A 12,906-nucleotide genomic window follows, 5' to 3' on the forward strand; every position below is an offset into this window, starting at 1 on the left:
TGTAATATAAATTAAAGTGAGCATTTATTAAAGTGACTAGTGGGAATACCATTTATTAAAGTATTTAAGAAATTATTAAAATGTAGAAACACAAGCCTCTACTGTGTTAGTGATGGCTGTTAACAGTCTTGATGGCCATGCATAAAACTGTCTTTAAGTCCCTCTCGGTCCCAGCTTTGATAGCAACCTGTACTGAAACCTCGGCCTACTGGATGATAGCGGGGTGTAAAACAGAGCAGTGCTCGAGTGGTAATGTTGACACTTAGAATGCATACTTATTTGCCTTCCTGAATACATAGGGATGCTGTAGGTGTCCTGGCAGGGCTGGTAGTTTGCCCCAGTAATGATGTTGGCAGACGCACCACAACTCTGGTGGCCTGGGTATATGTGGGCGCGCAGTTGCCGTAAGGCGGTGTTACAGCCCGACAAGGATGCTCTCGATTGTGCAAACAGATTTGTGAGGGATTTAGGTGACAAGAGCAAATTTCTTCAGACTACTTCGAAGATTTGAAGAGGACGCTGTTGCGCTATCTTCTACCCACACTGTCTTATATGGGTTGGATTCCATTTCAGTGTGTCCGTGATGTGTACGCCGAGGAAACTTGAAATTTCCACTTCTCACTGCTGTACGTCGATGTGGTATAGGGGGGTGCTGCCTCTGCTGGTTTACTGAAGTCCACGATCATGTCCTTATTTTGTTTGACGTTGAGTGGGATAAGTTGTTATTCCTGACACTAACTGTCTCCGTGTGACTCACCTCGCTCCCTATAGTCTATTAAGTATCGTAGTTAAATTGGTAAAAACAAGCCTATAACTGTTGTGTCGTTCTGCACAACTTGATGAATTGATTTGAGACCATGTTGAGGGCGTGTTATGGGGAGATATGTTCTCCTCCCGGTCCCCAAGTGAAAAGTTGCACACATTGAATTATTAATATACATTATGCATATATATAAGATACAAATGTCAAATACCCTTTGTACATCTTCTCCAAGTATCATTCTGTATTACTTTTGTGAAAATCCCCACACTCATGGTATATATTGTTCGTCGTTATGGTATTCGTGAGGAATCAACTTGTATGTCACATCGTGGTTGCTTTGGTGGGAATTGGGGCAAAACGAGCACCTGAAATCCAAGGTCACAATTGGTAACTGTAAATAAATGTAGGGTGGTTGTTCAGTTTTTGATTATTTTGGTTTTGGGGAAATGTCTATAGGACAGCAATTAACTGCTTAAGTAATTGCTATTGTCGGCAAGAAAAAATCATAAATTGCAGAGATGAAACTGGCTCTCATGAGGACCGCACAGTGGAAAGGGAAGACCGAGTTGCAAAAATCTGCTAGCAAGAGGATAAGTTCATTAGTGGTTACCAGTCCTAGAATTGGCTGCCAAATTATAATTGCTGTCACAGAGTTCAAGCAACAGACCCCAGTCTCAACATCAAGCTGTTCAGGGGAAGCTGGCGTGATCAGGCCTTCTGTAACGGTCCTGACTGTTTTATGTTGTTTTTGTATGTGTGTATGTCGGGCATGTGTTTTGGGTGGGCGGTCTATGTTAATCATGTTTCTAATGTTGTTTGGTTGCCTGGTATGGCTCTTAATTAAGGAGAGAAAGGTGTTATTAATAGTGTTCTCCTCTAATTAGAGTCATATTTAAGGTAAGGAGATGTTCTCTGTTGTAATTTTGTGGAGTAGATTGTCATCTGTGATAGTATTCGTGTCTGTGTCGTGTCGATACCTTACGGGAACTGTTTGAGCTGATTAGTATCATATTTGATGTGTTGTTTCCTGTCGTGAGTATAATGTAATCTTAGTATAATGTAAGTTTAATGTTCAGGTTTCGTCGACGTCGTTTTCTGTTTTGTAGTTTGTATAAAGTGTTATGTATTTAGATGTCGCCAATCACAGTTGTTTATTCACTGTTATAAAATAAAGACTGGCCTTAATGTCCTGAAGCTGCATTTTTGGTCTGATGATCCTTTCTCCTCTCACCTACGTCTAGAAGGAATGAGGAGAGACGACAGCCTTACAGAATCACACCAAGACTAAAGACACAAGCGGAAAGGGAATGACCCTCAACAGAGACAAACAAGGACTCGCGGAATGGGAGGAGCTCCTGGACGAGTAGAGGGACCTGGCTCAACCAGGAAAGAATATCGGACCGCCCAAAAGACTGGGCTGGAGCAGCGAAAAGCAACGAGAGGCGGGAAATGAGGAGACTAGCAGCGGAAGCAGGAAAAAAATCATGGCTACACTAACCGTAGTGGAAGGAGATAAGACAAGGTGGATCGAATCGACCCGAAGGCGAGTGACGGAGCCCACGCCTGGGATTCAATACAATGTGAGAGAGTAGAGGAGGATACGGCAGAATGGAGGCAGCACGAACGAGAGCGGTAAGAGAAGCTGTGAGTAACCCCAAAAATTTCTATGGGGGGGGGCTAGAAGGGAGAGTGAGAGAAAGATAAGGTAGGAAGACCTCGCCCACTCCTGTACTTTACCGTGGAGAGCGAGAAGTACGGGCAGAACACCGTTGTTTTAGACAGTAAAGAGCGCCAGTGTCTCCTGTACGAATGTGCATAGCCCGAGTGCGGGTATTACAACCTCCAGACATGACAGGGCTAGAATTGAGAATATTGAGACGGAATGTCATGAAGCCGGCCATACATATCTGGCCACCAAGTTACAGACTCCTCGTGCGCGGACATAAACATGAGCAACCTGCATTACGCATGGTATTCACCCGGATAATCGCACTACATAGACCCGGTTGCAGGGTTATTCCATATCACCCGCACTGGTACGGGCGAACCGGAAGAGGCATTCAACAGTAAGGTATAGGGAAGGCTCAGTAGCTCAAGAGAGCCGTACGCCATGCAACGGTCCGGTATTCCGGCGCCACCTTATACCGTCCCAAGCCTAGGTACCACAGTGAGGAACACCAGCACACAAGGCTTCCAGATAGCATCATCAAGCAGCCCTAGTTCCTCTGCCAGCACATCTTACTAATGGTGCGTGTCCATACCAGCCCAGTGCCATACCAGTTCCGGTACAGCGCACCAGAGCTGTAACTCTCCGTCTCCTCCTACAGAACTGCCGTCTGCCAGCAGGCGCCTAGAAACATGCCCGTCTGCACCAGCGAGCGCCTGAACTGCCCGTCTGCCAAGACGCACTGAACTGCCACGTCTGCCCAGCGAGACGCCTGAATGACCCGATACTGACCCAGCGGCGATTGAACTGCACCCGTCTGACGCAGGCGGCGCTCTAGAACTGCAACGTCATTGCCAGCGGACGCCTGAACTGCCCAGTCTGCCATGGAGCCTCAAGCTGCCGTCTGCCATGAAGCCTGCAAAGCCGCCGTACTGCCATGAGCCTACAGAGCCTTCCGCCAGACCGGCATCAGCCAGAGCCTTCAACGAGCACAGACCGATCAGCCAAAGCCTTCCGCCAGAACCGAGAAATCAGCCAGAGCCTTACCCGCCAGACCGGATCAAGCACAGCGACCTTACCGCGCAGACCGGATCAGCCAGAGCCACTTCCGCCAGAACAGGATCAGACCAGAAGCACTTCCGCCAGACCCAGGATCAGCAGAGCCTTCCGCCAGACAAGGATACCAGAGCTATCCGCAAGACAGATCAGCCAGAGCCTCTCGCCAGACCAAGATCAGCCAGAGCCGTCAGCCCAGGACGCTGCCAGAGCCGGTCAGCAGGACCTGCCAAGCGTCCAAAGCCAGGACCTGCCAGAGCCGTCCAGACCAGGACCTGCCCCAGAGTCCCAATCGCCAGATCATGCCAGAGTCCCCTCAGCCGGATCTGCCAGAGAATACACTCAGATAAACTAAAAAAAAAAAAAGAAACCAAGAGAATATGGCCAGAGTCCTCAGCCAGAGATCTGCCGAGAGTCCCATCAAAGCCAAAGGATCATGCAGCAAAGTCCCTACAGCCAGGAATCTGACACAGAGTCCTCAAGCAGGATTCTGCCCGAGTCCCTCAGACCAGGATCTGACCAGAGTCACCTCAAAGCCAGGATCTGCCAAGAGATCCTCAGCCAGGATCTGCCAAGAGTATATCAGCCGGACCTGCCCTTGTCACCGAGTGCTGCCCCTTGTCGGTTTGCTACGACCCCTTGTCCGGTGCTGACCCCTTAGTCCGGTGCTGCCACCTTGTCACAGGTGCTGGCACCCTTGTCCCGGTGCAACCTGCTACTTGTCCGGTGCTGCTCCTTCTCCCGGATGCTGAGCCATAATCATTAGGGGATGTTAGTATTAGGGTGGTCATTGGAGGGGACAGACAGAAGATGGGGAAGATGACTATGAGTGGATGAATGGGAGAACAGCGTACCAAGAGCGAGAGCCACCACCGTGAATCACTGCCCACCCAGAACCCTCCCCTGGACTTTAGTAGACTGGTTGCGCACCGGACAGTTCGCACAATATGAGGAAAAGAAAAAAAAAAAAAAAAAAAAAAGAAGAAAACAAAAGAAAAAGAAATAAATAATACGAAAATAACAAAAAAATAATGAAGGACAAAAAAACGAAAGAAACAAAAAAAGAGAAAAAAAAAGCAAAGTAAAAAAAAAAAAAAACAAAAAATAAAGAAAAAATATAAAAAAGAAAAGACCAAAAAGAAGATAAAAATCATAAAAAGGAGGAAAAAAAAAAACAATAAAAAAAAAAAAAAAAGAAAAAAAATAAAAAAAAAGAATTTGAAAAAAAAAGAAAAAAGAAGATATAAGAGATATTAAGAAAGAAAAAAAACAAGAAAAACAAAAAAAAGAAAAAAAGAAAAAAAACAAAAAAGAAAAAAAAAAGAAAAGAGTAAAGAGAAAATAACAAATAAGAAATAATAGAGAAAAAAAAAGAAAAAAAGAAGAAATAAAAGGAAAAAATAATAGAAAGAGAAAAAACGAAAAGAAAAAAGAAGGAAAAAAAAAAAAAAAAAAGAAAGAAATAAAAAGAAAAAATTAAAAAATAAAAACATAAACAAAAAAGGAAGAAGAAAAAAAAAACGAAATAAAAAAATAAAAAAAAAAAAAAAAGAAAAAAAAAAAAAAAGAAAACAAAGAAAAAAGAAAAAAACAAAAAAAAAAAAATAGAAATAAAGAAGAAAAAAAAAAAAAAAAAGAAAAAAAAAAAAAGAGGGATGAAAAAAATCAAAAAAAGATGAAAAAAAAAATAAAAAAAAGAGAAAAAAATAAAAAAAGAGAAGAAGGTAAAAAAGGAAAAAGTAAAGAAAAGAAAAAAAAAGAAGAAAAAAGAGAAATAAAGAAAAAAAGAAATGTATAAAAAAAAAAAAAAAAACAAAATAAAAAGAATATAAGAATAGAAAAAAAGAATATGAAAAAATAAAATAAAAAAAAAATAAGAAAAGATAATAGAAGCATGAAAAACGAAAAAGAACAAAAAATGGAATGAAAAAAAAAAAAAAAAAAAGGGAAGAATAAAGAAGGAAAAAAAAAAAGACAAAGGATAGGGAAAGAAAATAAAGAAAAAAAAAAGAGAAAGAAAAAAAAAAAAAGGGAAACGAAAAAGATAAATAGAAAAATAGAAAAGTTTCAAGAAGAAATAAATAAAGGAGGAAAAAAAAAAAAAAAAAGGTAAAAAATAGAATAAAAAGCAGAAAAAGTGAAAAGAAAACAAAAAGAAAAAAAGGAAAAAATTAGAAAGAGTAAAAAAAGAATAATAAGACGGAAAATAACCCAAAAATGATAAAAGACAATTAAAAAAAAATAAAAACAAGAACAAGAAGAAGAAGTAAAAAAAAAATAAAAAAAAAATTTTCAAAAAAAGAAAAAAAAAAATAATCAAAAAAAAAAATAAAAAAAAAAAAAAAAAAAAAAAGATAAAAAAAAAAAAATAATTACAAAAAAAAAACACAAGGCTAAAAAAAAAAAAAAAAAGAAGAAAAATAAAAAAAAAAAAAAAAATAAAAAACAAAAAAAAAAAAATGAAAAAAAAAAAAAGAAAAAAAAGAAAAAAAAAAAGAAAACAGAGACAAAATAAAAAAAAATAAAAAAAAAAAAAAAAAAAAAAAGACAAAAAAAAAAAAAAACGAAAAAAAAAAAAGAACAATATAAAAAACGTAAAAATCGTTAGTTGGTGGGAAAAAAAAAGAAAAAAATAAATAAAAAACTAAAATAAAACAAAAAAAAAAAATAAACAAAAGAAAAACAAAAAAAAATAAAAAAACAAAAAAATTAAATAAAAAAAGAAAAAGAAAAAAGAAAAAAAAAAGAAAATAAAATAATTTCCCGTAGCTTGTAAACTGTCGTCGTCGTTCCCGTGTTAAGAGATCCGACGACAGAACCTATTTGTCTGAAGACATTATTAACGCCCCCCGCCGCCCTCAAGATATAGATATATATATATAGATATTTGATTGGCTCAAATTAGCTTTACACCTTTTTCCAAGATCTCGCTTTGCTACTGGTAGCGCTATGTTAGGCTAGACTTGTTATGTAATATAACAAAATGTTATCCTTTGCGGGGTGCTCGCCTTCACGGCAATGTCATGATGATAATTTTATTGTTCTCATTAATACATTACATAAAATAATATAGGTTTCAATGGTATGGTTCCATCGTCGGAAACTCTCAACCATTTATGTATGCTGAAGCAAAGTGTCTTTGGGTGAGAACGAAAAGGTTGTTTTATACTTTAGGACTTGGAAATCCTTAAAGCTAAACATTAAGAGAAAGTCGCTATGCTGCGTATAAACGTAGCTTCGAGAGTTATGAGCAGTTCTGACTGGGCAGTATATCACTTGAATGACACGACATATATATAAGAATTAAATTCGGGAACATGTGTGAGCATACCGAAGCAATTGTGAGAAAACTGACAACTTTTTAACATATTTGCCAAAAGGATAACATGCGTTTATTTTTAGACGCACAAGAATAAGAGTAATTTCGAAAAAGGAATAGGTAGCATCGATTATTATCATATATGATCATTATATTAAAATAATGTTAATAAACAAGCATAGCTACTTAATTATAAGAACAAAGTATAGATATTGACTTATCAAAGGTAGTTTAATTTATTTTTGGTTGAAAGAATTGTTCGACCTAAAATAAATGCATATGAATGAAAACAAAGTGAAATTTCAATCAGGGCGTATGAGAATAGACGCATATCACCGATACGGAACTATTACGGACGGATTTAATACGTTTTGATTACGATCGCTCCCTTTACTCAAGCGTGCGGAATGCGCTTATAGAAATAAATGACTATAAAAACGTGTCAAACTGTTGGGATACAGAAGCTACAATCCTTGCCAAATTAGGAGAGTTTTATCACGACTTCAAAATGGACTGGTTGACTGAAGTAGGGAAATATGTATTCCAGCAATGAGCTGCAGTTTTGGAAGAACTGCGTCATTTTCAGTTTAGGTGACTTTGCGGGTGAACCTAGTTATCACAGTCACAAAGTCAGCATAGTCTATATCGTAAATATTCACATAAAAAAGCCTAAAGTTAGGTTTAGGCACAAGATTAACAGTGTGATTAAGGTTAGGGTTAAGGGTTAGGTTTAAAATCTGATTTTAAGAAGCGAAATGTAGAAACAAGCAGGGTTTCGGACTTTGTGGCTTTGGTAACTATTGTCGACCATACATTGCGAACCGCTAGTGGCATTTAGAATTGGTTAGCCTTYGCTATCACCACCCTGCATATAGACAGCATCCACACTGGAAATATGCAAAAACATTAGTTTGATAAAGACAAAGAGCGTATTTTCATGAGAACCATTAAGCCTAGGCCTACTCCCCAAACATATGTCGTGGCCCTAATTCATCCCAATGCAGTGTTCAATGGAAAATTGTTAATACGTTTAGATCATTCCAAGGAACCGCATAATGAACTAAATTGAACGTCTGTATATCGATAAGAAGACAGATTTAGGTTTGTAACCCTGAAAKATATGTCTTTCAACTTGCCAAATTGAGATCCGTTTCAAATTACCATTCMTTGTGAATAACTGTTCAGACGCGAGATGCGAATCACTTCGCACTATTCTGTTCTATTTTAATCTCTTATATTACATCATGCTTTTACTATAAAATAGGTGTATTGACTGTGATAAGTGCTCGGGAAATAAGACCGTCTACATTAGCAAAACAAGGCTGTGTCATTGCACAGCCATAGACTTCTATAAGCAAGCTCCACTCTTCTGAGGTTACTACCTTATTGAAGATGTGTTCCAGGATACACTATAACCAGTTGATATTACAGTTTCAATAAATTWATCTTAAATGTGTTTTTTTTATTGACTGAATTGACCTACATGAAACTATTTAGCTATTAGGATTCCTGTAATTGTAATTGTAATTGTTATGATAAATTGTACATTTATACGGAATGTTTAGGTGTATGCAAACCTATTTAATGTAAGCCTATTTCAACTTTATTAGGTGTGTTTCACTCAAATAAACATTTATTGGAATGACATTTAAAATTATAATGTCATGTTGATTTTATGGGATGGTAGACCAATACAAAAATTGTTTTGATCTATATTATTCATGAGTAGTGTTTATTCATTTTGGTGTGATTCTTCAAGTTGAAGTGCTTTTTTTGCCCTACTTGTTCACCAGCATTTGTATTGTTTTCCCAACAGTCATCGGGGAATGACCACGTCAATGGGGTAAAGATATTTCAATTATAAAAATGTAAGAGATAATATATATATATTCTATATATATATATGAGGCTCCAGGTTATTTAAATGACGTTGGCCCACACTTTGTTTATTACATTTATGACTTGCTGAATTTAATTTGTTTAAGAATTTACTCAGGCATGTCTGAGTTCTTTACCTAGTTTGTAAATGTGTATTCTTGTTGTTTTAGTTCAATTAATACATAATTGTACAGTTTAATAAAACAAAAATTATACTGTTTTTATATTTTATACAGGTCGTTAAAGAAGATAAAGACTGAGTTTCTTCGCTGTGAGAGGGGAAAAGAAGGTACCAGCCGACTTTCTTTATGTAGTGTATTGTCATCCAATGGCCTTTGTATTCAGACACTTTAAAAGGAAATGTCTGATTCAGCTGACATATGCAGCATTTACCGTGAATGCGATCTCCGTGAACTCGGGAACATTGCCTTTAAAAGCCGCATTGCCTATTACCGCAATTGGATTGAATCCCGGTTTAGACAACACTAGACCTCATATTTAACACGTTTAATGTTTTCAATAAACAATTTCCATAAACATTAAAATGTCATGATAGAGAAATTGAATGTCATAAGAAGATAAAGTTGCTGCTTACTGGTGACTTGTGGCCATAGGGCCCCTCCTTCACTATATGAAAACAGTGTCTTCATGTTTTATGATTGGTTGTCATTCTATACTATATAAGGCCTAAGCGATTCTTTAAAAATCCACAAGGAAATCAAAAAGCTAGCTGATCCCATAGATTTCCATTCGTTGCGCAGATTCTATTTAGCATTCCTCCAGAAACGACCTTCAACTTCCTTCAAACTGCATGTAGAGACATAAAAAATGGTATCCATGAGTTCATATGACTCTGGGTAAGTAGAACATTTGCCAAAATCTCAAACTATTCCTTTAAGTGGATTTCAAAGTTATGGTCCTTTCAGAATTCAGTGTTCCAAACAACCTCCATTTCTAATGTGTTCGTATCTCAGATGTCCTACTGTACATTTGGGACCCATTAAAACAAGCACTACTAACTAGTCACGGTTCTAAATTGGAACACATCAAGTATATCACGTTTGTCTGATTTATGCCATAACCTATTGACAACTGTTTATAACACATCTTTGCTGCTATCTTTTCATAGTTTTCATCAGAGATTTTTCATCCTCTGTCGTATTAATGCATAGTGGTTGAATTCCTATGTTGAGATATACTAGTGACTCAAACATGTCCATTAAATCACCACATGTGCCTGTGTGAGACTTGTACGAGGTTTGAGAAGTAGTACATTTTTCAAACTAGGATTTAYGKCGTGYTGCYWGACYAATCTCTCTGAAAGTCGGTGGGACCTGGACATCAGAGAAGACAYATAGCTKTGGACACCAGATTCATCAGTGCCAAAGAKGAAATGTTGGATGAAGATATCTCATTATATAGGTAGGCTATCAAGTGTTCGATTGGTGTGACAGAAGAAACATTCAATCAATGTGTTTGTGGATCTGCAGGTGAATGCATGTGAGCAGTGTGACAGAAGAAACATGGATGAAGGTGATGGGTGGTGATATTTGGACTGATGTCTCCGCTGTGAGGAGGTTGTTTGTTGGTCAATGAGTGTCTGTGATACCCTGTTCCCTTTTCACCACCTCCGTTGAAGAATCATTCCGGACTTGGATTTGACATTTCCAAAATGAATTTTAATTAAGAATTGACTGTTAGAGTAATTACCTGCCCTATTGGACATTAAACAATACAGTTGCTGTACGTTTTATGCTGCCAAACAAAGCTATATTTTCCCTATGCTAACCAACGTAGGCCTTCAGTATGTATTACGCTCCTCCAAAACATGTCACAACTCGGACCCACTATCACCGACCCCATTGCTGAAATCCTCATTCACGCCTGGACTATTGCAGCACCATTCTCTACAGACTCCCTGACAAAACACTGGACCTACTTCCATACATTCAAACTCAGCTGTCAGAGTCCTCACACACACCAGACCTTGGGACATCACAACCTTCATCAAACTTCACTGGCTACCAGTTCAATCCAGCATCATCTTCAAACTACTCTTGCTCACCTTCAAATAGACTGGCCCTCACACACCTCTCTAACCTCCTACACTCCCACCGATTTACTGCGCTCCTCTGACACTGGCCTACTCACCATCCCTCGCAACAGGCTCCGCTCGATGTGAGAACGTCCTTTTAGCAGTGCAGGCCCCAGCTCTGGAACTCCCTCCCTCCATGTCAGAACCTCACAATCCATACACATATTCTAGTCCACACTCAGACACCTCTTCACACAGGCCTACCCAAAATGGCTGTGTCTAAGCTTTATCCTTGTTTGTTTTACTCCCCTTGGTTAGTCTGTCATCGTGTTTAGTGTTCTGCCTTGGTAGTCTGTCATCATGTTTAGTGTGCGCCTGGTAGTCTGTCATCATGTTTAGTGTTCTGCCTGGTTAGTCTGTCATCATGTTTAGTGTGCTGCCTGGTTAGTCTGTCATCATGTTAGTGTTGCCTGTTTAGTCTGTCATCATGTTTAGTCTTCCCTGGTAGTCTGTTCATCATGTTTAGTGTTCTCCTGCTTAGTCTTCATCATGTTTAGTGTTCTCCCTGCTTAGTCTGTCATCATGTTTATGTTCTGCCTGGTTAGTCTGTCATCATGTTATTTTGTCTGCCTGGTTAGTCTGTCATCATTTTATGTTCTGCCTGGTAGTCTGTTCATCATGTTTAGTGTTCTCCCCTGGTTAGTCTGTCATTCAATGTTTAGTGTTCTCCCTGCTTAGTTGTCACGTTCTGACCTTTATTTCCTTTGTTTTGTCTTTAGTTAGTTGTCAGGGCGTGAGTTGGGGTGGGCAGTCTATGTTCTGTGTTTCTATGTTTAGGTTTGTCATTTTGCCTGATATGGTTCTCAATCAGAGGCAGGTGTTTTCATTGTCTCTGATTGGGAACCTAATTTAGGTAGCCTGTTTTCACTGTTGGTTTGTGGTGTTTGTTTCCTGTGTCAGTGTTTTGTGCCCACACGGACTGTTTCGTTAGGATTACTTTGTTATTTTATATTTGTGTCATGTTCAGTTGTTTCTATTAAAACATGCACACTACCACGCTGCGTCTTGGTCCGATCCCTGCTACACCAAATCTGCCGTTACAGAAACACCCACCAACCAAGAAACCAAGCAGCGTGGTAAAGGACAGCAGCAGCAGCAGCAAGAACACAGGATTCAGGACTTGGGAAGAGATTCTGTATGGCAAAGGACCCTGGACTCAGCCAGGGAATATCGCCGTCCCAGCGCAGAGTTGGAGGCAGCGAAGGCAGAGAGGCGCTGTTATGAGAAGCAGCACGGCGGCGCGGTTGGAAAGCCCGAGAGTCAGCCCCAAATATTTCTTGGGGGGCACACGGGGAGTGTGGCGAGTACAGGTAGGAGGGCTATTCCACCTCGCCGCATGGCCTGGTACGGGGAGCATTCAGCCAGTAGGGTTGGGCGGGCTCGGTGCTCAAGAGCTCCAGTACGCCTTCACCGTCCGGTCTATCCAGTACCACCAGTGCCAACACCACGCACCAGGTTCCTGTGCGTCTCCAGAGTCCCAGTACGCCCTGTCCTGCTCCCCGCACTCGCCCAATGGTGCGTGTACCAGTCCGTACCACCAGTCCGGCACCACGCACTAAGCCTCCTGTGCGTCTCCAGAGTCCATATCGCCCTGTTCCTGCTCCCCGCACTCGCCCAGTGGTGCGTGTACCCAGGTCTGGAACCACCAGTTCCGGCACCACGCACCAAGCCTCCTGGCGTCTCCAGAGCCCTGTACGCCCTGTTCCTGCTCCCCGCACTCGCCCAGTGGTGCATGTCTCCAGTCCGGTATCACCAGTTCCGGACCACGCACCAGCCTGACTGTTGCGCCTCGCAGGCCAGAGTCTGCCGTCTGTTCAGCACCGCCTCGCGCCCGTCTGCCAGCGCCGTCTAAGCTGCCTGTCTGCCCAGCGCCGTCTGAGCCCCGTCTGCCCAGCGCCATCTGAGCCGCCGTCTGCCGCGCCATCTGAGCCGCCCGTCTGCCCAGCGCCATCTGAGCCGCCCGTCTGCCAGCGCCATCTGAGCAGCCCGTCTGCCCAGCGCTTCTGAGCCCTTCTGTCCTGAGCCGCTAGAGCCGCCCGTCAGTCAGGAGCCGCTAGAGCGTCCATCAGTCAGGAGCCGCCAGAGCCGTCCGCCAGCAGGAGTCGCCAGAGCCGCCCGCCAGTCAAGAG

At 40.7% G+C, this 12,906-nt stretch overlaps 2 long non-coding RNA genes across 2 annotated transcripts; both read left to right on the forward strand.

Moving 5' to 3' along the window:
- Positions 1 to 7,184: 7,184 nt before the first annotated feature.
- LOC111982466 (uncharacterized) lies at positions 7,185 to 11,023 on the forward strand. Its single transcript, XR_011473758.1, has 3 exons — positions 7,185 to 8,647; positions 8,919 to 8,971; positions 9,970 to 11,023. It is a non-coding gene; the product is annotated as an uncharacterized lncRNA (long non-coding RNA).
- A 19-nt stretch (positions 11,024 to 11,042) lies between these two features.
- LOC139022722 (uncharacterized) lies at positions 11,043 to 11,953 on the forward strand. Its single transcript, XR_011473759.1, has 3 exons — positions 11,043 to 11,182; positions 11,275 to 11,307; positions 11,440 to 11,953. It is a non-coding gene; the product is annotated as an uncharacterized lncRNA (long non-coding RNA).
- The last annotated feature ends 953 nt before the right edge of the window (positions 11,954 to 12,906 follow it).

This window comes from Salvelinus sp. IW2-2015, linkage group LG21 (genome assembly GCF_002910315.2).
Source record: "Salvelinus sp. IW2-2015 linkage group LG21, ASM291031v2, whole genome shotgun sequence".
Lineage (NCBI taxonomy): Eukaryota > Metazoa > Chordata > Actinopteri > Salmoniformes > Salmonidae > Salvelinus > Salvelinus sp. IW2-2015.